Source organism: Linepithema humile, chromosome 7, assembly GCF_040581485.1.
Source record: "Linepithema humile isolate Giens D197 chromosome 7, Lhum_UNIL_v1.0, whole genome shotgun sequence".
NCBI classification, from domain to species: Eukaryota; Metazoa; Arthropoda; class Insecta; order Hymenoptera; family Formicidae; genus Linepithema; species Linepithema humile.
The window spans coordinates 17,142,040-17,167,277 of record NC_090134.1 but is presented as its reverse complement, the minus strand read 5'-3'; the positions used below and the strand labels follow the sequence as shown (position 1 = coordinate 17,167,277).

The 25,238-nt window shown below is 42.5% G+C and overlaps 1 protein-coding gene across 2 annotated transcripts in view; it reads right to left on the bottom strand.

Moving 5' to 3' along the window:
- Positions 1–22,926, bottom strand: part of LOC105669986 (Dual-specificity tyrosine phosphorylation-regulated kinase 2) — a 139,485-nt gene extending 116,559 nt beyond the window's left edge. For both annotated transcript variants that reach the window (XM_012363229.2, XM_012363230.2), the window contains exon 1: positions 22,490–22,926. The gene's annotated coding sequence lies outside the window, so the exon portion shown is untranslated. The remainder of the gene's footprint in view (positions 1–22,489) is intronic.
- Between the last annotated feature and the right edge of the window lie 2,312 nt (positions 22,927–25,238).

Below are 25,238 nucleotides of genomic sequence, written 5' to 3'. Positions count from 1 at the left end.
GCGGCACAATGACAACGCGCCGATTTATTTCAAAGAGAACAGACATATTCCGAGGCCTTTAAGTCGAATACGCGACGATTTGCGACATCCGGCAATTAAAATAACGTATCCTCGAAACGTATACGAACGGCACGTAATCGCCCGGAGTCACGCAGACACGACGGCGAGAGAAAACCCTGGAAATTACGGCGGTATCCTGCGCGTTTTGTCCGCTTAAATACGTTCGATATCTTCCATCCGGACGCGTGACCGCAGCAGCAACAGCATCGCGGATACCGGTGCAGGCAAACAGGTAACGTCAGGTTACCACTCGCCCACAATCGGGAGCCGACCTTCGCTCGCGGTGTGGCGTAGCCTTCTCCTCGCGAACACGCCGCGCGCGCGCGCACACCCTTCGCGTTCCCAGCCATGGGTTATGGATCACCCATGCCCGGCTTCGGCAATCGTGCGGACGTTGGACAATGGGCTATACTAATAACCCCGACGGACGCGGAGCGAGCGGGCCGAGTAGCTCTGACCGGTCCAGGCCCTGCGGGCCGGACATTAATTGGGACCCCGAACGGATGCTCCGTACAAAACGCTCGACTCCCGAAAGTCGATAAAAATCGGTCGGGCGACTGATAGATCGGAAAACCCGTATACGCGGCCGCACACTCGCTTGCACAATTATTGAAATTCATCGTCGCCGCGGGACAAAGGAGCCTCGACGACCTCACGAAGGCGCACGAAGAAAAGAGCCGTACGAAGTATTTACATAATTACGCATACGCAATAAGCAGCGGGCAAGGAAGCGCAATTAGCCGCCCGCAATGTCCTCCTCACGATTTATGGACGGATAATTAACCCTGTCAATTCTCCGGCCCTTCGGCCGCTTTCGGGAAACCGCGCACGCAGGTCGCTCCCATTCTTTCTCGAGTCTCCGAACGACGCAGATAAATACTTATGTGTGTTAAGCCGGTTCCACTCTCGCCTCGGACACTTGTCAAGTCGAGACAAATATCGTATGCATGATGCAACACGTGTCGTAATTTACTGAACAATTTACATGCGACAATAAAATAAAATGTGACACATAAATTCTTGCTCGACGAGTGGACGCGCCTATTTGTTAAGCGGACACGACTTTTTTTAATATTTATTCGCTATTAAAAAATACTCATTAATCAGTGAAGTGATACTTATCGATTAGGCAACATAAAAACTCGTAATAACTCGTCTTAATTTATCATTCAATTAACCAAGCGATCTACATATTGCAATTGTTGCGATTATTTTATCTGACCGATAATTGGACAACCTTTCTCACCGGTTCTCTCGCCATGCGAGACGGCCTTTAAGACGACGGTCGGTTTCTTGGCGGAATAAACCACAGCAAACCCCAGCCCAGAAGCCTTTGTGCTTTGGTCGTTCGTGGACAAGCGGCCGTCTCGCCGGGAGGTAGAGAGAAGAAGCAGGGTTCGCTTACCGATTCAAACGCTTTAACCACCTGCTTCCGAAATTCGAGCGCCGTGCGTCTCGTGTATACTCGCTTTCGGTCCTGCCTTTCGTCTTCGGCGCAGGACCAAGGCCGAGATGCTGTGTAATCAAAGACGACGTTGCCCCGCTGTGAGCCAATATTTGTCCAAGATCTAAATTGTTTAGCGCTTGCTTTAGCCAACCCTGTCTCGTAGCGCGTCAGGTGCTATTTAATCTCTTAACGTTCTACGGAGCGAAGCCTCCGATGTGCTAACATATATTATTCTCGCAGTTCACATCTCGCGATAAAATATATTGACTTTAAAAGTAATAAAAATGTTTGTTTTTTTCATTTAATTTTTGAGCGTCTGAACTATGTTACTGGAAAGATTTTTACAGTACAATTAGTGACAGAATCGATACAACCCTTTACACGGTCGGGTTCGTAAATGCGGACTACGTGCCTGTACAAAAGAACCGAACTGTTTCGCCTGGCAGTAAAGGCCTTTGTGCTCCTGCTATCGATCGACAGCAAACGCGGTAAAACGCGGAAAAAGGTATCGTCGCGGGACGCTACATCTAACCCGCAGCGCAGTTATTCCTTAAACATATTATCAATCAATATTACACTGAAGCTTTACGACTGTCCCGCGTGTGCAGACATTGTGTAATAAACAACAACACCGAGAACTTATGCGACGTCATAAACTCTACGAACGTGCTTTTAAAACCAGAAACGTGAACCTTTTTCGAGCTATTTCTTATCGACGATACATAAATTTCTCGTAAAATGTTACAACTGTGGGATAATGCTAATGCCGCATTTGCCACCCGGAAGACGTGAAAGATTTTATGAGACACCGAGTTTTTCAAAAAATTTTGCTGGCAAGTTTCTTTTTTCATCGAAAGTACTACGCGACGCTTAGCGGAAAATCAGTTTTCCGTTCTCACGTAAGCTTGGGGTGAAGCGGCTGCGCGTCCGGTTTCCGTGGGAAATACGTAAGTCGCGTTGGTAATGTTTTCCATAAAATGTTGAAACACCCCGATGACTCCTTATACCATTTCTACTTAAAGCATCGGTCGTACGTCTACCGAGTATCACGACCGTGAAGAGTCGACGGGGCGTTGCATAAACGGACGCGGACAGTTGAAAAGTCTCTTCCATGTGAAAGTAACGCGCTGAAAATAGCGAAAAAGAGACGCGGCTGCAAGTCAGACGGGTTTCGCTCGGCTCCATCGTGGAGTTGTTAGCGGTGAATTAAACGAGTGAATCGTGTCACGAAAAACAGTTAGAAACTCCCGCGAATCGACAGAATCATAACTTGACCAAAATTTTATTAGAGAGCAGTTATATATTCGAAGATGAAACCATGGTAAGTTCTTTTGAGAATATTTAATTACGTATTTAATATTTATTAAGTACGTATTCATAGATTCATAGAGAAAAATATTTATAAATAAAATGGATAAAAACTCAATTTACTTCTAAATTGCATTATATAAAAAGATTGCAATATTATATCCGTCGCAAGAAAAAATTAAAAGTACAAAAGCCATAAATAGTAAACTATTAGCGAAATATTATTTGTTTAGCTAATAAATAGACAGAGAAAAATTTTGGCAGTGACCGTTCTCCAAAAAATTCATTCGTAATCTTTTCAGTGAACAGATATGGAGATATATGCAAGTATCACATTCTTATCCCACGCATCGCGCGTTCCTTCTCTACACGCACGAGCGCGCGAGTGCAATCTTTATTTCACGCCAATAATCCTCCAACAGGAAGTCAGAAGGAGGCACGCACACATCGATACGGGCATGAGAACTCCTCTGAATCTTCTGCGAGGCCGATTGCCGCGAGTTCTCTTTCGACAGAGTTTCTCTTGCTTCTCAGAGTAAACAACGCTTTTCTTTGCAAATGTCATGCCAAATCAGAATTTTAGATTCCGAAGGATTTTCTCAACAGATTAGAACGAGCGTGCATTCCGCCTATTTTTTTCACTCCGTGTTTGTGAATTCTTTGTTTCGTGCTGATCTCAAATGGAAAACGGTTCCATCAGAATTAACACAAAACATTTCATTCCCACGAGTTTCTAAATTTTTGATTTAAAAATTCTGATACTAAAATTGATTTAAAAAATCTGATACTAAATTCATTATAAAATGTATACTCTAAACAATAATTGAATCACTCTTTTAAATATAAATTTTGGTTCATAACTATTGTCACAACATAAACAAGTAAAAGTCTCTGTACTCACAAGAGTCGAAAAAGCCTCGTGGCCTCTTTGCGCTCCCTTATATACTCTTGTCTACAAGAATATTCTCGTACCTTCTCGTACGTTCGAAGGATGATCAAATTTCCGGAGTCGCAGGTGCGATTTGCGCATATTAAAAATGTAGATCAGTGTCCTCATCAACATAATCAAAGACTAATAGATTCAATATCGTTTACCGACATCTTACTTATCATAAGAAAATCTTACACTATTAATTCTTGAATGACCGATATGTTGAAAGTTTGTATAAATAGTCGACGCAAAATTCATGATAACCACACGAAAATCGTTCGCAGAATATATATATATATATATATATATATACAAAGAGAAGATGAGACGCGATACACAACGACCATTTATGTACACGGCCGCGTGTGCGAGCGTGCTCAGGCGTACTCGTGCGTGTCGGCGCACGCACTTCTGTAGACGCGAATATAGAAGACTCGAATAAAGCAAAAAAAGACATGGGACAGCCTCCGACGGCGAAGGGATACGTCTGGCAACAGTGTTGGGACCGAACCAGCTGATTGCGGCAGCAGGGCCGTCTTCGCCCTTCTAAGATGGAGTTTACATTTCCAAGAAAGTGAGATACTTAATTTGTGCGATTATTACTCAAGTCGCGCTATTTAAAGTAAAAATTTTCCAGATTATTTATTTCCTAAAGTTCTATTTCTAATTCAGTACAGAAAGACAGGTTTTTTTTGCGAAAAAAATGTTAATAAGATATTCAAGTATATTAAATAAAACTATAGATATCTTATCGGGGACATTCCTGATTATTGAAGCCACCCGATGGCCGCCTTGGCGACAATATACAGGGCGACATTCTCGAATTCGGTGCCAACGATGATCTGTCGCACGGACAAACCCGCTCATCTGGGACAAAGAAGGACTGCTATCGGCCCGGTTAACAATGCGCGCACCGGTACATTCGACGATTCAATAACTCTCGGCGGCGGCGGGGAAAGGCGCCAAACCGGTTTCGTAATTTCCAAATGAACGATCGTCTCGTTCCGTGCCGAGACCCTTCCGCGGAAGCTTTGTCCTGTCCTCTTCCGTGCGAGTCGGTCGGATTAAAAAATGCAAATTTTCGAATTAAAATGAAAATAGCGCGATTTCTTCGAAATTTCTATTCGCATTTTCTAGTAGCATTTCTCGACGAGATGCAAACATATTTAGAAATCACATCGTGCACTCCGGCGCGAAAACAATTTCTATTACAACGGAATATTCACACTATAGTTAATTTCACGCGCTATGCATCGAAGGCTGCAGAAGCAGGTGTAGAGAGGACGTTTATTTATTGCAGGGATGCAGCAGAGAGGCCACGCGGCCTTCGCGCTCAGAAATCTTTATTATTCGAGCTTCGATACGGTTCGCGGGAACAGCCTGAACGCTCGAATCCGGAATGCGCCGGTCGCAAGATTAAAGTCGCGGATGATCTTGACGCTGCAGCGACCTGCCGCTTCGGAGAATCTTTCCCCGATGGACCAGTTCCGGCAGCGCTGCCGCGGCGCTATCGCGCTCGGCGAATGGGAATAGACGCTACGACGACGACGAGCGGACGGGGAACGGAGGGGCAATGCAGGGAAGACGAAACAGGAGCAAGGTTGGAAGAGGAGGAAGGACGGAGATAAGAGAGAGTCCGCGCGCGGGAATAAGAATAACAGGAACGGCGCTGGAGATGCGAAGTCAGGCGAGACGAAGGGAGAAAGGAAGCGACCGAAGAAGGAACCCCGGACTGGCAGGAGGTGACTAGACGTGACTAACTCCGCAGAGAGCGAGCGAGGAAGAGGGAGAGGTACGGGGAACTGGAAGAAGACTTGAAAAATGAACGCCTGTAAATCTCGAAAAGCTCGACCGCGTGCGCGAGCACGTCACGGAGCGAGATACGTGAAATCCTTCTAAAGTTGGAACGAACCTCTCGGAGGAAGAAGCTTGAAAGAAGTTAGAATCTGACCGGCATTTGACACGTGACTCATATTCCATTGCGGTGTCATTGGCACCGGTCGCGCGTTAAGATCTCGTTCAATATTCATGCACGTTCAATATTCATACTCCTTCGATTCCGGTGTATTTCAAAGAAACCGCCGTTCCTTTCTATCTCTTTCAGAGGACGTTTCGAACAACAACAAAAAAAGAATATCAAAAGGTGAAAAAATTATAATCTACTTTCCCTTACGCGATATGAATCTCACTCGAAGTTCTCCCCGTTGCTCTCATCATCTCTCGTTTCTCACTGCGCGCCGCTCCGCCAAAATTACATTCACCGCGTTCCCATAATTTCCATACTAAACAAAATTATTGTCCCGCGCTGTCGACGTATTTTCAACCGCGTCCTCGGTATTTGTCCCGACTCTTCTCGTTTTTGCCTCGGGACATTTTGGCGCCCTACTCATTCTACTCACTCACGTCGCGACAATTGAATTCCGCATTTAACGATTTCTATTGTAAAAATGTCGAAGGACTTTCAGCACTTTATATGGATAAATTTAGCGCGTAACAGAAATAATCGATTGCAAATTCGAGGTCGTTAGATGTATCTTGAGAAACAATTGCACGCTTCTTCGAAAAAGATAAACATAGCTCTACTACGTGAAGCCTCAATTTAAGCTTCTTGGCGCCCTCGTTTTTCGCCGAACGTAATATCGCGTCGTTTTCAATTCGAACGGAATTTCTCATTCGTTCGCACGACAGCGCGCGAGTCAGTGTCGTGAAAAGTACAAAGTACACCCGGATGCGGCTGTATAAATCATCGCCACCCCGGGTCGTCTGGAAAAGAACCCGTGTCATCTGCACTCATACGTGGGCCCCTTAATTCGGCGAGCAAGGCGACCAACTCTCGCAGATTACAAAGTTGATAAAAACGAAAGACAAATGAAAAGAGAGAAAAAAGCGAAGAACAATGGACTTTTCTCCAATGTCGCAAGTTTCATAATAGAATATTAATCATCTATTCTTCGCAATTTCAAAACACAGTTATTGAAAAAAGCAGTTTGAAGGGTTTTTAAGAAAAACAAGGAAAAGTCAATTCTTTGAGTCCCAGATTTAGTTTGAGTTGCTAGAAAAATTTTTATAATGCACATAACTCTTAAGACTTAATTTCTGCGAAGACAAATAAATAGGATAAATAAATAAATAAGCAACAAAATGATATAAGGCACCACATATGATATACCGGGACTCAAAGGGTAAAGAAACAAGGAGGAGGGCGAGAGGATCTTCGCGCGCGAGCGCGAACAGCGAACATCAGCCAGCCGGTTAGCGTGCCGGAGCTATAATCGTCCTCGCGTGTAATGTACGATCGGTAGGAGGACAAGACCCGGGTGGTGATGGTGGTGGTGGGCAGAGGTTGGCTTGGCTGGCTGGCTGGCTGGCTGGCTGGTTCGCTGCGTGAGTGAGCGCGTCGTGGAAACTGGTGTGCGCCGCCGATGTCAATGACACTGCGGCGCTGCAGCTGCTGCACACATAAGTCAAGCCCGACCGACACCGGCGTACAACACGTGCGATCCAGGCACAGGTACGTATACGGCACGCCTCTGTCTCTTTCTCCCCCCCCCCCTCTCTCTATCTCTCTCTGTGTGCGTGTACCTGCGAGGGCAAGAGTCAAATATTTCCATCCCGTCCAGGCGGACCTCCAGGCTAAGGCGAGGTGTCCACTCCCGAAGAGTTTTATCATCGAGTGCTGCGCACTTGGTGAGCAAAGCTCTTTCGCGTCTGCAGGTTTCATTGAAAGAGAGAGAGGGGGAGAGAGGGAGAGAGAGAGACATTCCGTGTTTACCGGAGAATCTTATTATTGAGAGTCATTGTCGAAGGGATAAAACTCCGAAATGTATACTCACGCAGTGCACACTCTTATCATTCGAAATTCATCGCGCATAAATCGTACGTTTGTCATTTTATTATTCTCGATTCTCAAACAGCAAGATTCTCAGATGAACATCGATTGAATATTGTACACAAAACTGTACATTTAGCCGAGGTGTTCGTTCCTTGAATATGTATGAGCGTGAGAAACTCATTAATATTTTAATAGTGGAAAAGAAAGGATATGCATTCGTGAAAGTGACCGGATCTCCTTTGCGCTTTCTTCGCGGACCCCATTTCGGCGTTGCCACGTGCTGGCGCCCGCCCGACCGGACGCACGTGCCACGACGCACGCATGCGCGATCTCGTAATTACTACCTGACGCGGGCTTTTGACGATGAATTAAAGACGGTGATTTGCGAGCGCAAAACCGAGGGACCCGGCGATGGCACCGATAGCCCCGCGCGATACGTCGAACGAAAGTTATTGTTCCGAGAAACAACCGCAGATATCAATCAGAATCCGAAAGATAACGAGCGAAATTATGCAAATGTAGGAAACGAAACATAACAGCTTAATCGCGTCTCCTTTTTTTTAACAAAAAAAGCGTTCGCCTGGTCTTTGTGCAAGCCGAGAGGAAGCTGCGCTCGTTTCATCGCGCTAAATTAGGTTAACTAGAGCGGCATGTCGGTGCGGCGCAGGAACCGAGACGGGAGAGAGCAGCAGTTTTATAGATGCACGAAACTCGTTTCGTGAGGAGCGCTTTTCGCGGTGATAAAAGACGCCCGTAACATACATACTGCGCACTCCGTATGCCGCGAGCGGGACTTAAACTGGATCGAATTAACGTCAACGTGGGGTGGTGAACCGAGTGATTCCCCCTCTTCGAAATGAGAGAGACCCTAATTTCATGCTTCCTAATTCCGTACATTAGCGGCTCTAAAAAAGTGACACGCGCCTTTCTCCGCGTGAAATTATAGGCAATTCAGAAAAAAAAATATAACCATAGCAATGTGATCATTCATTTGGGCATCATCAATACAAAACGCCGCATAAAACCTACAATTTTTTCAAAAAAAAACTAACGATGTTTTAACGATGTTTTAAATAACGTATATTTTTTTCATTCGTTTGTGCAGCTTTCGCTCCGCTCGCTTTTGCCTCTCACTCATGTTAATCCCAGAGCCGATCGCGCGTAAAACAGAGAGGTACGCAGCAAAAGTTCATAATGAATGGCCGGGCATTAATCTCCAGGATCTCGCGTTACGCTGATCGGGCCCCCCCCCCCTCCCACGCGGGATGATGGTGTGTCCCTGCCGTGTCCCGTTCACTCGCATGCATCGAGTAACGTGACCAAGCTTTTTTTTTCACATGTTTGTAATTATTATAAATCCGCGCCCACTCGCCACTCGCGACTGATCGTTTATAAATCCTCGACTGAAAAAAGAAGAGAGAGCGCACGGCCGATTCCGAAAGAGGCGGCTACAAAATTGTTTTTCCCGCGGCTGCCCTTAAGGGTTCGTACTTTACGAGGAAGGTGGATGCATAAGTCCGCCGGAGGGATCACGGCCCACGTCGCAGCCACGTCGAAAACAACCGAAAGTTATGTGATAAAATTATAAAAGAATATACGCGCGCGCAGGACAAACTAATTTCTTTACTCCGTTTTTTTTTTATTGTCTTGAATGAAAATTGCGAGCGTGTGAGATCTCTTTATAACAGTCTTATATAAAAATTTCGCAGATACTCCTCTTTGTCTAACTCGCTGATTATACCCACTGACTTTTCCCGACACGCATGTCACCGTATATAATCATCTCGCCGTCCCAGTCAAACAGCTGCGCGTTTAACTCAGTTTCTGCATTTATATATTACTTGTTACGTCTCGTTTCTCCTTTGTCCGGTGCACACGCGATGCCTACCTATGCGAACGATCCCGCGCGAGTTTTTTTTTGGTTTTAGACTTTAAAGTGATATTACATAGTCGAGTCGAGGCACTTCGTGCGACAACTGTCGAGTAATTTACTCAAGATGGGCCGCTGTCACACGGTTTATGAAGATACGGACGAACAAGGCCGCGTACTTGTGTATTTCAGGACTTGAAATGCAAAAGTTTATCCGTCTGTGACAATATTTAGCGACAGAAAAGAGCGTGTAATCCTAAAAAATTAATTATTTTGTCTTAACTGCTTAAATAGTTTAGAACTTTGTTTTTTCACTGAATAGCGAACTTCGTGACGCGACTTCGCTCGCTTTACAGCTAGCCGACCCTGAAGGGAACTTGCTGGGCGTCGTCTATACTTTTGTTCGCACGCCGCCGGCCGTCAGCTGGGTCCGAGGTCTCGCGAGAGTGCGAATTTGTAGCGTAATTTCCTCTCGTTCGTGCGCGTCAGGCCTGATGCACGACGTCGTCCCGAAGTAATGTCTCCTTGTCAAACGCGTTCGCGAACGAGCGGGGCGATTTTTATAAGGACGGCTGACTCTCGGCGATCCTTATAATAGCTCATCAGCGCGAGGCGACACGTGCTCAATTACCTCCATAAGCATCACGTCCCACGCGATTTATTCCTCTCCTATGTGCCGGCACCACCCGATGACGGTTACAGAGAAAGATTGTGCGAACACAAAGCGTGCGCAAAAATGCGCGCCTCAAACTCTTTCATAACACTGAACGGACGTATCGAAGGATTACAATGCGGCCAAGATTCGATTTAGCAAATCTTATTTTATTTTTAAATATTTAATTAGAAATTTTTAAATAAGTATTCCATTTCTGAAACTTTCAACCAACTAATGAATCGATCGATCGAGATTTTTCTGTGCGTTCGTATTGTGACATCGTTATTTTATGCCAGTAATTGCGATACATTCCTGTCTCGTTTGTAAAGCTCGACAAAGCGACTTAATATGACGTAAGGAAGGGGTTAAACCGGCCTCGGATTTGCGCGAGGCAAGAAGAGCCAATTTCGCTAGACGCGTCTGAGCGTGCCTGAATAGAGCCAGCTCGTAATTGAGGAGACGTTTTATATGCTCTCGTGCGTCGCGTTTCATAACTTCTTACACCATCACGAGCGAGACGTTTGAATAATGCCGTTGTAAAGGACGGCGTGACATTCCCGTTCGCGAATATCGGAGAAGCGAAATTCTCACCGTGGAAAAGTTCGTGAATTACGAATAAAATACGAAAAACTTCAGTAAATTGTAACATCATTATTTTCCAGTGTTTTTGAACTTGACGACATATTTATTCCGAGGTGCCCTTCGCATTTTCTTTAAACTCATTACGAAAAAAGACTCGAGTGTGTAAACAAATAACAAATGGGGCTAAAACGCTGAGGGAAATAACGAGCGCGGTAAAAAGGCGTGTTCTCACGTGCTCGCGGATTCAACTTCGTTGTGCTAAGAGTTAACGGTAACTCACCGCGGCGAAGCGCCGCGATGACTCACGCCAGACAATGTTGCCAGAAATGCAGTATTCCCTGCAACATGAATATTCTTTCCAACTCAATATTTGCCAAGTGTAAAATTAGAAGTAGATCTTCTTTCTTTTTATTATAATTGTGCCTATTTGTCATTAATTTCTGTTTAGAAAAAAGCATATTAAGGATAAAAAATATGACAATTAATTACAAGATAAATGATAGTGCGACAAGATTAATGAAAGATTACACTTATGTGGTATGTATTGTAACGCTGTACACTTGAAGAATACGAAAACTGTTTCATAATCTTTCTAAAGAAATTCGGTCAAATTGCTCTGGCAACGTTGACAATATACGAGAAACGCATCTGTCCTCGGAGACGTCGTGCACCGTACCGCAAGTATGACCGGAATATCGCTCGGAGATCTCCGTCTGGCGAACGAGATCCGCAAACGAACGCGAAGTTGAACCTGACGGAATTGAGTTCAACACTTGAGTTGCTTCGGCCTCACGTCGAGGGAGACCGGGGCCCGACACTTATCCGGCCTCTCGCAGCACCGCCTCCGCCTTTTCAGTCGGGCGTGTTTAGAGACACCGCCGGCCGTTAGGATCGGATCCGATCGTGGGAAGTAAACGATAGCCAGCCGTCGAAGGCTCGAGCCTCGATCTCGAGATGGCAAATCTCAATCAGCGACTGATAATCAGAAGAACGGAATTCACGAGGACCATTCGAGTGACGAATTTTCTTTCTCTTCTTCTTTTTTACTTTTAGATTTTTGTACGCAATCCGAAAAGATCTATTCCTCGTTTGCATAACTGCATTCCGCGATAATGCCATGTCGATCATGTTATAACCAGCGGCGGCTATGCATAAAATCCCGAAGAAAACAGATGACCGAATGCACGTAACAGTCGCGGGTGGTTATGTATGTATACCTATCGCGTTTAATCACCCGTGCGAATTGCAATTTGGAAGGTTACGCGCAGGGTACTTTTCCTTTTTAAAGTTCTGTATGATTAAGGGATGATTGCATTGTGCAACGTATAATTTCCAATATTTGCATTTAATATTGGTACAGATTAATGATAGGCTAATAAGGCGGTACGATATAACGGCTCGAAAACTCGATAAATAATGACTCTTGCAGAGCTATCGCGGTGAAAAGATGACTTCGCAATATCGTGTCATCGCAGCCGCATCTAAGCATGTTTTTATAAATCCTAAACCATCTGGTTGTCAATCATCCTAATCGATTCGCTCAATTTTGCAGTGCCGGATAGAGAAACAAGTAGATCATTGGTACCGTAATAGGTCCGTTATCCTTTATTTTTTCACAAATCCTTTTAATTCTTCTTTGTAATATTACGGCGGAAAATTGTATCTACTGTTGAGTTTTTAAGAACGCCGCAATAAGAGATCCTTGCGAAAAGGGGGTTCTCGGCGCGTAATCTTATTAGTAACTTTATTGCTCTTGTGGCGCCGTCAAAATTTTTACTCGACTCTGTCGCCGAGGTCATAACTTTCTCAAAGCGAACCTTGGCTCAGATTGCAAACCGCCTATCTGCGCGAACAATCCCGTAAAGTGATACCCATGATAAACAGAAGCCTTAAAGAAACATCGGTGTGTTATCGAGTGCGGGAGTCGATCGGGGAAGTCACTTTCATCAGTCGTGAGAAATCTGCTATATAGTACGCGCGGTAACGCTCGTGAAGCCGCTTGCGAAATCGTAGAGTCATTGTCAATAAACACAAATTGTTTGATTTGAAAAATTTTACGCATTCCCACGATTATTAGAGAAAAGCAAGTACGTGCGGTTTTCGGCAAAATTGTAAATTCTCAAGTCATTTTTCTATTTTTTCTCGCGTGTACAAGCAGCTATGTTTGTCGAATGTTGTTATAAATTATTATAAATATTTTTTTATTACACAATAGGACAACCGAGCTACTGAAACATCGTAAAAACGCAATTGTAACAATTGGCGAAGGTTAACCGATACATGTTGCGTTGTGTAGAACCGGCGGTGTGAACGTCGCCGTAAGTAACTCACGCGTTACGCAAACGACTTGCACTTTCGTACTCCTTTTTTTTTTCCTTCCCACATCGTACAAGCACCTACGGGGCGAACCGCGCACTTCCCACTTATACGCACCGCGGCACTTACTGCGTGCGTGTTTTTTTCGCAGACGCATCGGCATTTCACTCACCACAAATTGAAGTCGTACTTTTTTTAAAGAGCGCAAAGTGAAAAACACGTTTACGTATATGTAATTATAAAGCTCATATTGTACGCAATATAAAATTAAGTACATTTATTACAATTAAACTATTTAATTTTTTGTACGGACTCTGGCGTATAATTATTTCATCGAAACTAATTTACGAATTTTTTTTACACGTTTTTTGCAGAATAAAACTAATAAATGTTTCCGCAAAGCTGAATGCTCCGAAAGATATTATTTCAAATTATCAAAGCAGATTTATTTTCGTTTGACTTTATGATTCAGCGCACGTCTCCCGTAATTGAAATCGGGCGAGAAATAAATCGGGATTACACGCGAGGATAGTATCACGCGTCGACGAACGAAAGCTGCGCTCGTCAGCTCCAATTTAACGATCATTATTCGTTTGGTCCGCTATCCGCTATCCGCCGCGAGCGTACTTTAGTTTATTATTGCAGTGCGAAAATATCGCGTATAATTTCCGGCCCAAATATTTTTGTTTGCCCGGCTCTTTATGCCGCTCTACCGTCATCTCTTCAGCCACTCTCGACCGCATTAATTACGAGAATATTTTAATTAAATTAGTTTTTCAAAAAGTTCAATTTTTACAGTTCAGATCAGTTTTCCGCCAACGAGCGTATAACGCGAACCAGCCGACTGATTTATTTATATAAATTAATCAGGTCGTCGTATTCGCGTTAAATAATGAAGTTAAACCGCGCTTACAAACCGAACTGTAAATGTGCATTGCATCATAAATTTCGCAAATGCCAATTATTCATGGAGTCTGCACGAGTTATTTTGCACATTAACTACGTATCGCGGGCATATCGATTCGGAGTTTCTACCGTAATTCGGTGATAAGCGAGCTGCCGCCTACTTTTCCGCAAGTCGTAAAACTTACGAACGATGATCTACGACGCTTCCCGTGACTAGTCCTCCAAACTTCGCCGTGTCGATGATCATTCGTCATTCGGAGCAACCTTCGCGTAATTCTTGCTTGCAATGCTGCACTCAAATCCGACGTAGCCAGAGACCGGCCGTACGAAAGGAATGAGGATAGGCGCGGAGGTACGGTTAGGCCAGGCCAAGAGATATATTTAACCTCTTCGCTGCATACTCGACGCGCAAGGAGCAACACTTGCCTCTCTTCGCGATTTAAATAAATGCACGCTCCGAATACCGGTCATTGTTTCGGCACAGCGCTCGCCGCGGTTTACGCGGTTATGAGACTTTCTCGCAACGCGATTAAAAAGGAGATTGCCCTCGCGAGGGCCGAGCCCGGCCCGGACCCAAATTGAGTCCAGTCTTCCTACGTTCGTTACCAATCTCAGCGCTGAATAGCATTAATTCTGATTAACATAAATCTCGTTTGCCGTGTACGCTATAAATAGAATCGTGCGCGTTCGAGGAGAAAAAAGTGAGCTTGACGAAAACTTCGCATATTTATGAATTCGTGACAGTCTGTTAATGTCAGGATTTCCGTTATTTAAGAGATTTAGACGCCTCTAATACTCTCAAGCATTATCGACATTGCGTGAGCTATTATGTACAAATGTCCGACGTACACGCTAAACCAATATCAAGGCCGCATTTTCAATATTTACGCCTACGATCTTGTACCGTTGAATAGACCTTTCGATATTTTTGTGACGGCTTTGTAAACGACTTGCGATACTATTCAAATATCGCGAACGAGGTCTCCCTTTGTCAACCTACACGAATCTATCCGGTCTAATTTGGCGCAGGAAAGTACACGGCTTATCTTCGTCATTGACATAGAAATCGAAATCTAGGTATCGTGAATCATAAATCGCGACAGCTGCCTCCCGTATACTGATTCAGCAATTCAACGCCGTCTGTTGCAATTCCGCAAACGCGAGAGTAGGATGCACTTCCGTCGCCTGGACTTTCGAAACAAGTACGACTTGTTGCGCAGTCGCATCTCTGCGTCTTTAAATTCTTTGTCTGCTTCTCCGAGTAAATAAAATTGAATAAACAAAATCGCACGACTGCGACACGAGCGAGTGATTGAGAATCGTGCTCTTTGAGCAACTCTGTATAGTAAATTTCTGATTCGCTACACCCACGCATTCGGCGAACGTTTTCGCAAATACGCGTAATGAAAATACGGAAATCGCGCGCGCGCTCGTAGATCTGGAGCTGTTGAAAGCAAAAGGCTATCGGCATCACGGTGATAAAAATAGCCGCTGAAACGTCGCGAGGACCCCCTTTCGCCGTTACTATAAGTGCATAAGTGGCGTGGAGTGGTTGACCAGTAGTCGGTCGGAAGTGCACACACATTTATACACGCATACTCGCGCGCATTCGCGCTGAGAGAGCCTCATCGAAGCGAAAACAGGAGCGAAGACAAACGCGCACCAGCGAGATCTGGCGAGAGCCAGGCGCTTCCTGGAGAGGAAAGGGAGAGAAAAAAAAAGAAGAGGGCACACGAGCCTCGATATGCTCTCGTAACGTAATTGCGTAAGTATCGGCCGGCCGCCGGGAGGCGCGAATGCGCTCACGACTATTTCGGATCCGTTCGATTCGTGCCCGATATCTCCGCCGGGCTCCTCTTCGAAGAGAGACGGACTCGCACGCGCGCGAGCGGCGCGAGTCGTGTCCCGGACTTTCACTCTGATCTGTTACGCCTCGTACAATACACGGCCCTCCCCTTGCCGTCGCGCCGCGTTGTACTCAACAACGATCCTGCGTCCTGCGAAGGTACAAGGTGATGTGGAAACACGTCGCGGCGGAGAAAAAAGTTTTCGCGCGAGTCGACGCGCGGGATCACTGCGGCGTTGGCGCGGCCACGCGGAAAGTACAATCCAGTAACGCTTGTATTTAACGGTTAAATTTCTCTATAATATCTAAGAAGCATATCTCTTCGTTTATGTAATAATTGTATGGTTCAGCTACTTCACGCTTGCGGAGAATAAAAAGGATCTGTTCATCGTAAAATATTCTAATGGATGCGCGAGCGCAGCAGACGCTATTAATGCATCCGATTGTAATAACGGTAAAACGAATAAATATACTCTATCGTTAGTGATTCAAGATTTGCTAACGGCGAAATCCTACAACAGTCTATATTAATTTTGTTAATGGCGTGCAAAAAGATACTTTGAAATTATCGACAAAAAAAAGTGAAAACGCGTCACAATTACGACATACTTTCTCGGTCTCGATTTATTATTTTCATACTAATCAACGCGAAACATCGTAAATTAACGACAAGAAATCAATAAATTATTACCGTATTAACGACTAGAAGAGTTTAATCGATTACTCGCGCTTAAAGCTCTATTTGCTCTTGCTGCGAATGTTTTAATTCTCATCAGGCGTACATATACGGAGGTTCGCGGATCAGCATTATGCAGCATAGCTCGACATCGCGCGTTAACAGTGGATATCTACGATCGTGCGTTGTATCTCGTTTGCTATTTCACCGCGGCGCGTCGTCGATCCATTAGGCATATTAATTATCCAGCAGGCAACCGATCGCGACCGGTATTTTATTGCGAATACACGCCTTCATACTCGAGCCGTAATTGGTTTTTTACCTCGGCCCTTCTGCTTTCCTCCTCCCTTCCGCTTTCGGATTTATAAGCAACGGGGCCCTTTGGATCCAGTAGGGGGATACTACTTTGCGCACTCTCTCTCTCTTTCTCAGGTGTAGGGCCCAGAAACAAGATTCACGATACAGCGGAGGACGGGGAAGGGAGGTCGATCGCGCCGAAGTCCTGGGAGCAAAGAAATTTATCGCCGCAAGCGAGCCAGACATCGCGGCTAAAAATATGGGCAATTAAAAGCTCGCGCGTGTGTTCACGTGCGCGTTCCCTAGCAAAACTTGGAAGGGCTTCTTAAGAGCCGTATCGGCTCCGTGACAAATTCGGAGAAAAACGCGTTCACCCCATTCTTTTCTGTCTCGGCTCCCCTTCATTCGTGAATATGAAATATTCGACATACCGATGAGCTGACATTTATCCGACTATCCGAAGGCTAAAGTGCTTTCGAAGAAGGGCGTAGGGAGGGGGGGGGGAGGGGGCTTAAACGCCTGGAAGACGATCGTGCCGATGTAAGCCGATGTTATGAACGGAATAGCCCTACTGTGCGCGATATAATGGAAACGTAGACTGAATGTATTACTAATGTCGCCTACAAAGTAAAATGGAATGTCTATAGTCATCGACTGTCACCGTTAAATGCTTTCAAGAGATGTATATTATCGTAGATACCGGAATTATCTTTATAAATAGCTCGACTATGCTTATCATGGAGATAACCAATTTCTTGTCGATAAAAAATGTTTCGATACAAGAGTTTCTAAAATAAAAAATATTATTGGAATTATAATATATGGATTCTGATGAATAAAATTTGATATATAAGCTTCGATTTATATGAAAATATTTTATTTTGAATTGAGCAAGAAATTAAATAACGTACAACGGCGATAACTAATGGGAGAAGTGTTAGACCTAACTCCACGCAAATAATAATAAATACTCTACAATGCGAAAGTTATTCGTAGGCACACTGAAAGCATAATAAATTGCAGACTCCCGCATATCGTTATGAACAGTACGAGCGCAGCGTGACGCTTTTGCGAGGTAGAGTTAATGCGATCGCGGCACCGGGACCGTTTTCAGAAGCAATAGCGGCGACTTCGCCGTGGCGGGTGATTTACGAGTGAAGTACCGGCTGAAGTCAGAGCCCGAATTTGTACGCGCGGCGACAAAAGAGAAAAAAGGAGAGGCGTTGGAAGTAAGAATTACTTCCTCGCCGCAATCACGCGCTGCGACCAGTCGGACGGCACCAATGCCTGCGATTTTAGGGATCAATCGATAAGCCGCGCAAATATTGACACCGTCGTTTATCGGCATGCGCAAGTCATCCGTGATTTTTCCCGGAATCGCGTGTAAATTAACCGACGTTATACCGCAAAATCCTGTTTTCTTATCGCGTACGTCAAATGTGACCTTCTAATTTCCGTCCTATTGTTTTGAACGCAATATTCATGTCAGAAAACCTCAGAATAAAATAGTTAAATTTATCATAAAACTGACTCACACGCAGATAGAAATACGGGTCGAAAGGGGCAAAAATGTGTCATGAAGTTCCGCGTCGAATAAGATCATTGACGCGAATAACCGTCCTTTATATCGTATCTCGAACGTGCCCTGTTGCGTAATCGCGAGCGTGCGTAAATGAAAGTTGCCCGGATAAAGCGAATACGATCGATTAGATATGATTGCACTCGACGACCTTAAAGGACACCATTCTTTATTGTCGCTGGTGCTCGTACGGCCGCACTTTGCATTGACTCGAGCCTATTATTATTTTATAACCCGGCGATATCGGATACTGCCAGGATATAATTAGCCCTACGTTAATCGTGTCCGCGATGCGGTTATATAATTTGTCTATAATAAAATAACGAGAGACATATTTCTGAATATAAAATATATATGTATATATTCATTTAAAATATAAAAATATTTATATTTCATATTATATTGCTATACCTTTTTATGTTCATGCTCTCATGTTTCATGCGGTACATAATTCGTTTGCTATTTCAAGAGTAAACAAACGCGAAGCTAGATTTTCATAACGGAAATCTGCACGGTAATCGAGCACGCGTCCGGCACAGCGGGCTAGCCGGAAAGATCGATTGTCGTACTGCGACAGTGTCGGAGTTGGCATAACTTGGCGGTTTGCGCTCTCGAGCGTCTCTGAAATCGAACTTCGAGTCGCGAAAGCCCTTCCCAGATGTTCGTCGAGATGGACAATGTTTACAATTTAATGTAATTCTGTTCACGCGTTCAATTACGGGCTGAAGAGCATTAATTTGGCAGAAAATGTTACTAGAATTATAGTTACAAACTGCGGTTATCGATAATTGACGTTGTTAACACTTAAGAGCGTGGAAACGCAACCTCGCATTTAATTACGGGCTGAGGAGCACGGACAGTAGCTTTCCCCGCGATGGGAATGTTATCGCAATTACGGCAATTATGCTAAATTGCGGTTATTGATGACTTACGTTATTAAGATTGCATAAATGAAAGGAAATGCGAATATTGCGATTGCCGGACCCTCTAATTGTTGGTAATATTTGATTATGAAAATAATCATTAATTACTTTGACTGTTCACAATTACAATTTACATAAAAAAAATATATATTAAATGTCGCAACATAAATCTACATGTATAAAATATTTTGTTTTAAGGAGAAATGCGTGAGAAAGAAGAGTTGCAACTGTCATTAGAGTCAACGTACGCTAGGTGAGCCTTACTTCCTGAAGATGCATTAAGAGTTCGATAAAGACTCTGTACAGTATGAAGACATACTTCATGCAGCCTGTAATTTGCCCTTTTTTTTCATTGTATCCCGTCCGAAGGAAGTAACGAGGTATGGAAGGAAAGTCACAGGTGAGGGCATAGTCTCGTCATATGATAAAACGCGGCGTGCATACCCACGCGTGACATACGACTGCAGTATTATATAGCCCCGGTTTTCTTTTAATGCTAATTCCATTCTTAAATACCACTTATGATTATATCATGCGAAACACGCACAATTTTGCGCTCTCGAGAACGAGCCGGAGCGTTATTATTCAACACGTGCGACCGCGCACATCTACATTTACACTATACACCTGATACGCATCTGACCGGACGGCGTCGAAAAATCCAACCGGGATAAACCGCGACCGAAGGAAAACTGGCCATCTCAAAGGAAGCGGAAAGTTTGAAAATGTCGCGTTACGTCAGATGCGCGACCGACCGCCCCATCCGCGCCGATCATCGATACACGGATGACTTTCTCGATGCAAAATCGTGATACGCGGAAACGCGCTTATCTAAATGCATGATCGATGATGACAGTATAATGATAATAATCCCGTAATAATTACACGCGATTTTTATCGCAATTATTAACTATAATGCTAAGTTTGTTTAAAGATCAAGATATTACGCAAAATATCCCAAATTTTTTTTAATGACATTTCCTGATCAATTTGGAGTCAATTTTTTCTCAGTGAAAATGTGGAAGTCATCATTTATTACCATCATTTATTATATCTTTCCAATTTCCAATAGCATGTATTTTTTTAATAAAGTTTGAAATTGAAAATTCATTAAAGTTTACTTTAATCAACTAAAATATAACTCTGTTATTTATTTGTTTTCCTCTGGCATTTACATAGTCTTTTTTAAATCGATTGTAACTCAAAACTAAATATATTTTAATATTTTCATTGAGGAAAAAGTGAATACAAATTGACGAAAACAAAACTGTCGTTAGAAAGACATTTAGAACTTTATGTAGTAACAAATAATATATTTCAAGTGAAATACTAGACCATGTTTTGCTAATGACTTCTACATAGAAAACAAGAGTTATCACTCATAAAAATAATGCTGGCACAATTCCGGTTGCGAAGCAGAATATTGCGACAAATAATATCGGTGCCACTGTGTCTCGAGATTGTATACAAGTGCAGTTTGCCGGGATCAAAAAAACCCAACCTTATTCCGCGACAGCGAACATCTTTTTCTTTGTTGCGTCACTTTTGTTCGCATTTGCGCTCACGTGTGAAAACCCGGCGAGCGCGGCTGTTCCCTTTCGTCGCGGCGCGCTCATTAGCGAAACATTTCGCAAGCTTTTATCACTAGTGATAGACCGCGGTGCCTTAAAATCGCTGGATTTCCTGTGTTTACTACAGACTCTGACCTATTTGGAAGACTTTCGAGTAATTAGCGAGAGAAAATATAAAGCTTCGTATGAACTAAACTTCAAAGGAATAAATAGTTAATAAAACTATATTTTTCAATTAACTTCACACACGTGAACTTTATCTTATTAAAGTTATAAAATGTAACACTTGATTATAAATACGTACTACGTTAAAAGTGAGAAAATTGCGGTAAATCATGAGTCTCCTTGTAAACTGAGGAAATATCATTTTCTAAACAAACAAAAAAATGTGCAGTGTAAGAGAACACCGGATAATTTTCGAGCTAACTGTATAGCGTGCTCTTGCGAGGACAACGGATTTCAGCACAGAAAGAGGTTGATGATGGCTTGAAGCCGATCACGGTAATGCGGATTTAACGTTAAAAATGCAGTCCTTTGACTGACGAACGTCAGCAAGGATTATACCAAAAAGTATAAGAGATATAGATATAGCGCGATGCGCGATTTTATTTATAGCTCTTAATTTATTTCCTTCATTTATTTCTGCACAAAATTATCTACTTGTTACTCAACGATGTTCAGTTGTTCGAAAATTATATAAAATTAAATATCGATGCATGACATTACTTAATCTATTCATAATTTTCATATGACGTTCTATTAAAAATTCTATTCAATTAATTATTCAATTAAATCAATGAGTATTCCTATTTATACATATATTTCTTCCGTTTATTACATTCCGCATTAAATTTGTTTTAATAAAATAATAATAGAAAAAAGAAGTTTTTCAGATAAGTAAAATTTAGCCTCTGCATTATAAAATTATTTTATACTCAGCGGAATTTAATTTTTAGAAAATCGTACAGGGCTAAATATCCTATGCATAACATAACCTAACCTAACCTATCTTGTCAAACTATGTTTTACTAGATTCTAACTCAATAATTCAATCGAATAAATGTTATTTTTATTTATATACAAATTTCTATCATTTATTACGTTTGGTCAAGTTTATACTGCTACAGAATAAAGGAATATAGAACTTTCATAGATAAATAACGTGATTATATGAAAGCACCTGTCTACTTTGCTTCCTCTCACAAGAATGTTGAATTACAATAGCCACACTGATATCGGAAAAGTCAAGTTGTGGCCCTATAAACCGCAAATAACTGTGCAAAGGTGCATTTATTCAGTACTGCAAATTTGAATATGCGGTACCAACAGTAAGATACGATTTTTCGCAAACGCAAAAAAATCTGTTGGTATTATTGAAGATTCTGTTGTTTTTATTCATTGTCATTTGTTTCGAAGGCGCGATTTGGACATTAAAAAATTCAAAAAAAAAATAAAGACGATACACGCGTCATGTGTGCGATAAGTTATATCTAGAATATTCGAAAAAAACAATTCTCGTACAAATATTAATGTACTAGTTCAATATACTATTCAATATTAACGAGGAACAAACATGTGCCCTTCATTTACTCGCCCCTTCATCCCCCCCGCATAGATCGACAGCCGGCGAGCGGGTTGCAAGCAACACCGGTCAATGCGGCATTCAAGTATATCAGAAAAATGTACTCACCATGCAGAAAAAATTCGCGTCGACGTCGCGGCCGCGTGCGTGGATGAACTGTCGCAGGGGAAGAGCCTGCCAAAAATCCAAGGGTAGCAGTCTCGCAGTTTCCGTGGGCCTTAGAGCTGTCGTCGTTGCTTTCCTCTCAGATGAAACACCTTCAGACGGATGAACGGTCTCTGGTGGAAGAACAGACGTGCGAGTGTCTCACTAAACGTCTCGATCCGATCGCGGCAGGATACGATGCTAGTCGGAGAAAAGCACGGCAAAACGATGAAGAAAGACGCGGCTCAACGGCGGACGATACGCGAAACGAACGAACGAACGAACGAACAAACGGACGGACAAACGAACGATTAAGCGCGATAAACGCAGACGTACCAACCGTACGGCGCGCGAGTTCAGCGGCCGACTGAGAGAATGAAGCTTGCCGCTTATCCGCCATACTCCACTCGCGGCCCCCTGGTGGCCCCTCGTGGTTCCGCACATCGCCCCACCACTGCGCCGCTACATGGCAAGAGACAAAGCGGTTGCGCGCGCAGCCTCGCATTTTTTGACCCTCCATCGCGGCCCCTTCCCGTTGCGACTACATAACCACTCCATTTCTCGCTGCCCTTAGCTTCGATTCAACGCGAGAGGGTATTACTGTTTGCGAGCTATAAGCGAACATATGTAGTTGGCGCGTGATTCGATTTTGAGCAGAATTTTCAACAGATTCGCTACATGTAACGAAAAGAACATCCTTCCCCACCCCTCCTACTCTACCTTCGTAATACTTCTATTATTTTAAGTAAATGTGGACATTTATCGTAAACATACACCGTAAATAATACGCTCCGGTAATCGCGCGTCACTTTAATCGACACTCCCGACAAAAATTCATACTCATCACGCACTTTTAACGGATAAAACACACAATTAATCGCGGAGCATTCGCGCACTGCGTCCCGAACCGCAAAAATTGTAAAAATGGCGGGAAGGTGGCGCGCATATAGCGTCGAATTTTATGGTCGACATAATCTGTTTTTTATAGTTACACTTTTTGCACTAACGGTAAAAAGCTACATAAACAACCTCTCGTTATTGAGATACTGAACATTAGAAACGATTGGAATATCGCGATCAGATATTTATGCGCTTTTCAATAAACTACAATGAGTATATTTTGTTCAATGTAAAATTAAATAATGGACAAATAATTGTATTCACCTGTTAGATTCTTGCACTTTGTTCCACTCGCTATAGTTTGAACTGTTCTGCATCAGCTTCATCAAATGAATATTGAAAATCCGTATTTATTGCTAGTTGCATTACTGAAACACAAATTTCATGAATTTGTTATGCAGCGATAAATAAAACGCCAACATGAGATAAAATACATTTTGTCAACAACAAAACTCATTTAACACTGTACATGCAAGTTAGATTACGAATTAGATTAGGAACAAAAGAAGAATATCTTGTCAGATACTGATATTCATATAAAAATAGTATTTGTTTTATATTTATTGAAAAGTATACCGCGCGCCCATAGTATGATAATTTATAAGAATCTCACTGGAAATTGTATCGCTTTCAATTCATAGTAGGCAGCATCAAATTAATATCATCATTAGCCATCGACAAGCCCTGTTAATCGCAAACATCCACAGTAAATAATACATTCCGGCAATTGTCCATCGTTTTAATCTGCATTCCTAAAAAAATTTACATTTGTTATACACTTTTAATTAACAAAATACATAATTAATTACAAAGCATTTACATTTTGCGTTCCGAACCGATGTACCACAGAAATTGTCATAACAGCCGGAAGAGTGCGCAATGTCGAGCTGGGAGAAAAGTCTGTTCTTTCAAACGACACGATGTTAGGATATGGTATATTCAAACAAACTTGCATACCGCATAAGCAAGTTGTGTAAATATACTCTTACGTACATTTGGTTCAATTTGGTTATGTTTGGTTATTCTTGGTTACTTTTCGAACGAAACGGAACGAAAGGAGCAGAGAGAAATTAATACGATCTTTCTCGTATAATTAGACAATTGTTCCATTGTCTAAGTAAAATATTGTGCAAAAATCGTCAGCATTAGTGTTCGCTAATAATGTTGCTATGCAATATATTATGAAGGAAATATTTATTAGTATTACATCACTGGTAAGTTAAGGTTATATTTTTAATTTTGCGCATGACTAAAATATTTTTCTCTACGAAGTCTCTTTGAAATTGAAAGTATTAATTAATTTTATGAAGTTTCGTAAATGCGTGCTTAAATTTTAACGTTAAACTCCTAGATAATCTGTGTATTAGCATTGGAAGAGGACTTGTTGCACTATGTCAGTGATGATGTACCTGGTGGTTCCTATAAATATTATAGCTTGACTTATGATGGTTACATTAAAATACGGTTGACATCAATGTGAGTGGGAATTAAATGATGTTACAATTGTTAATGTCCACTATGTTGTTGTCCAACATTTTTTATTCTCTTAATAATATAGAAATTTTTATCGTTTTGTTAAGTTATAATATATTATAATGTGCCATGTATACATTGTATACTTTGTTTTTTAGAACAGGTGACGCAGATTTGTATGCATCGCAAACTACAACCAAGCCAACGTATGAACCAGATCATTATTGCTTACAATCTACAACTTGTGGAGAAGATATTATTTTTATACCTAAAAGGTATTGTATATTATAATCTTCTAAATTTATTTTAACATTGTGTAATATATTTTTTATCTTTATAG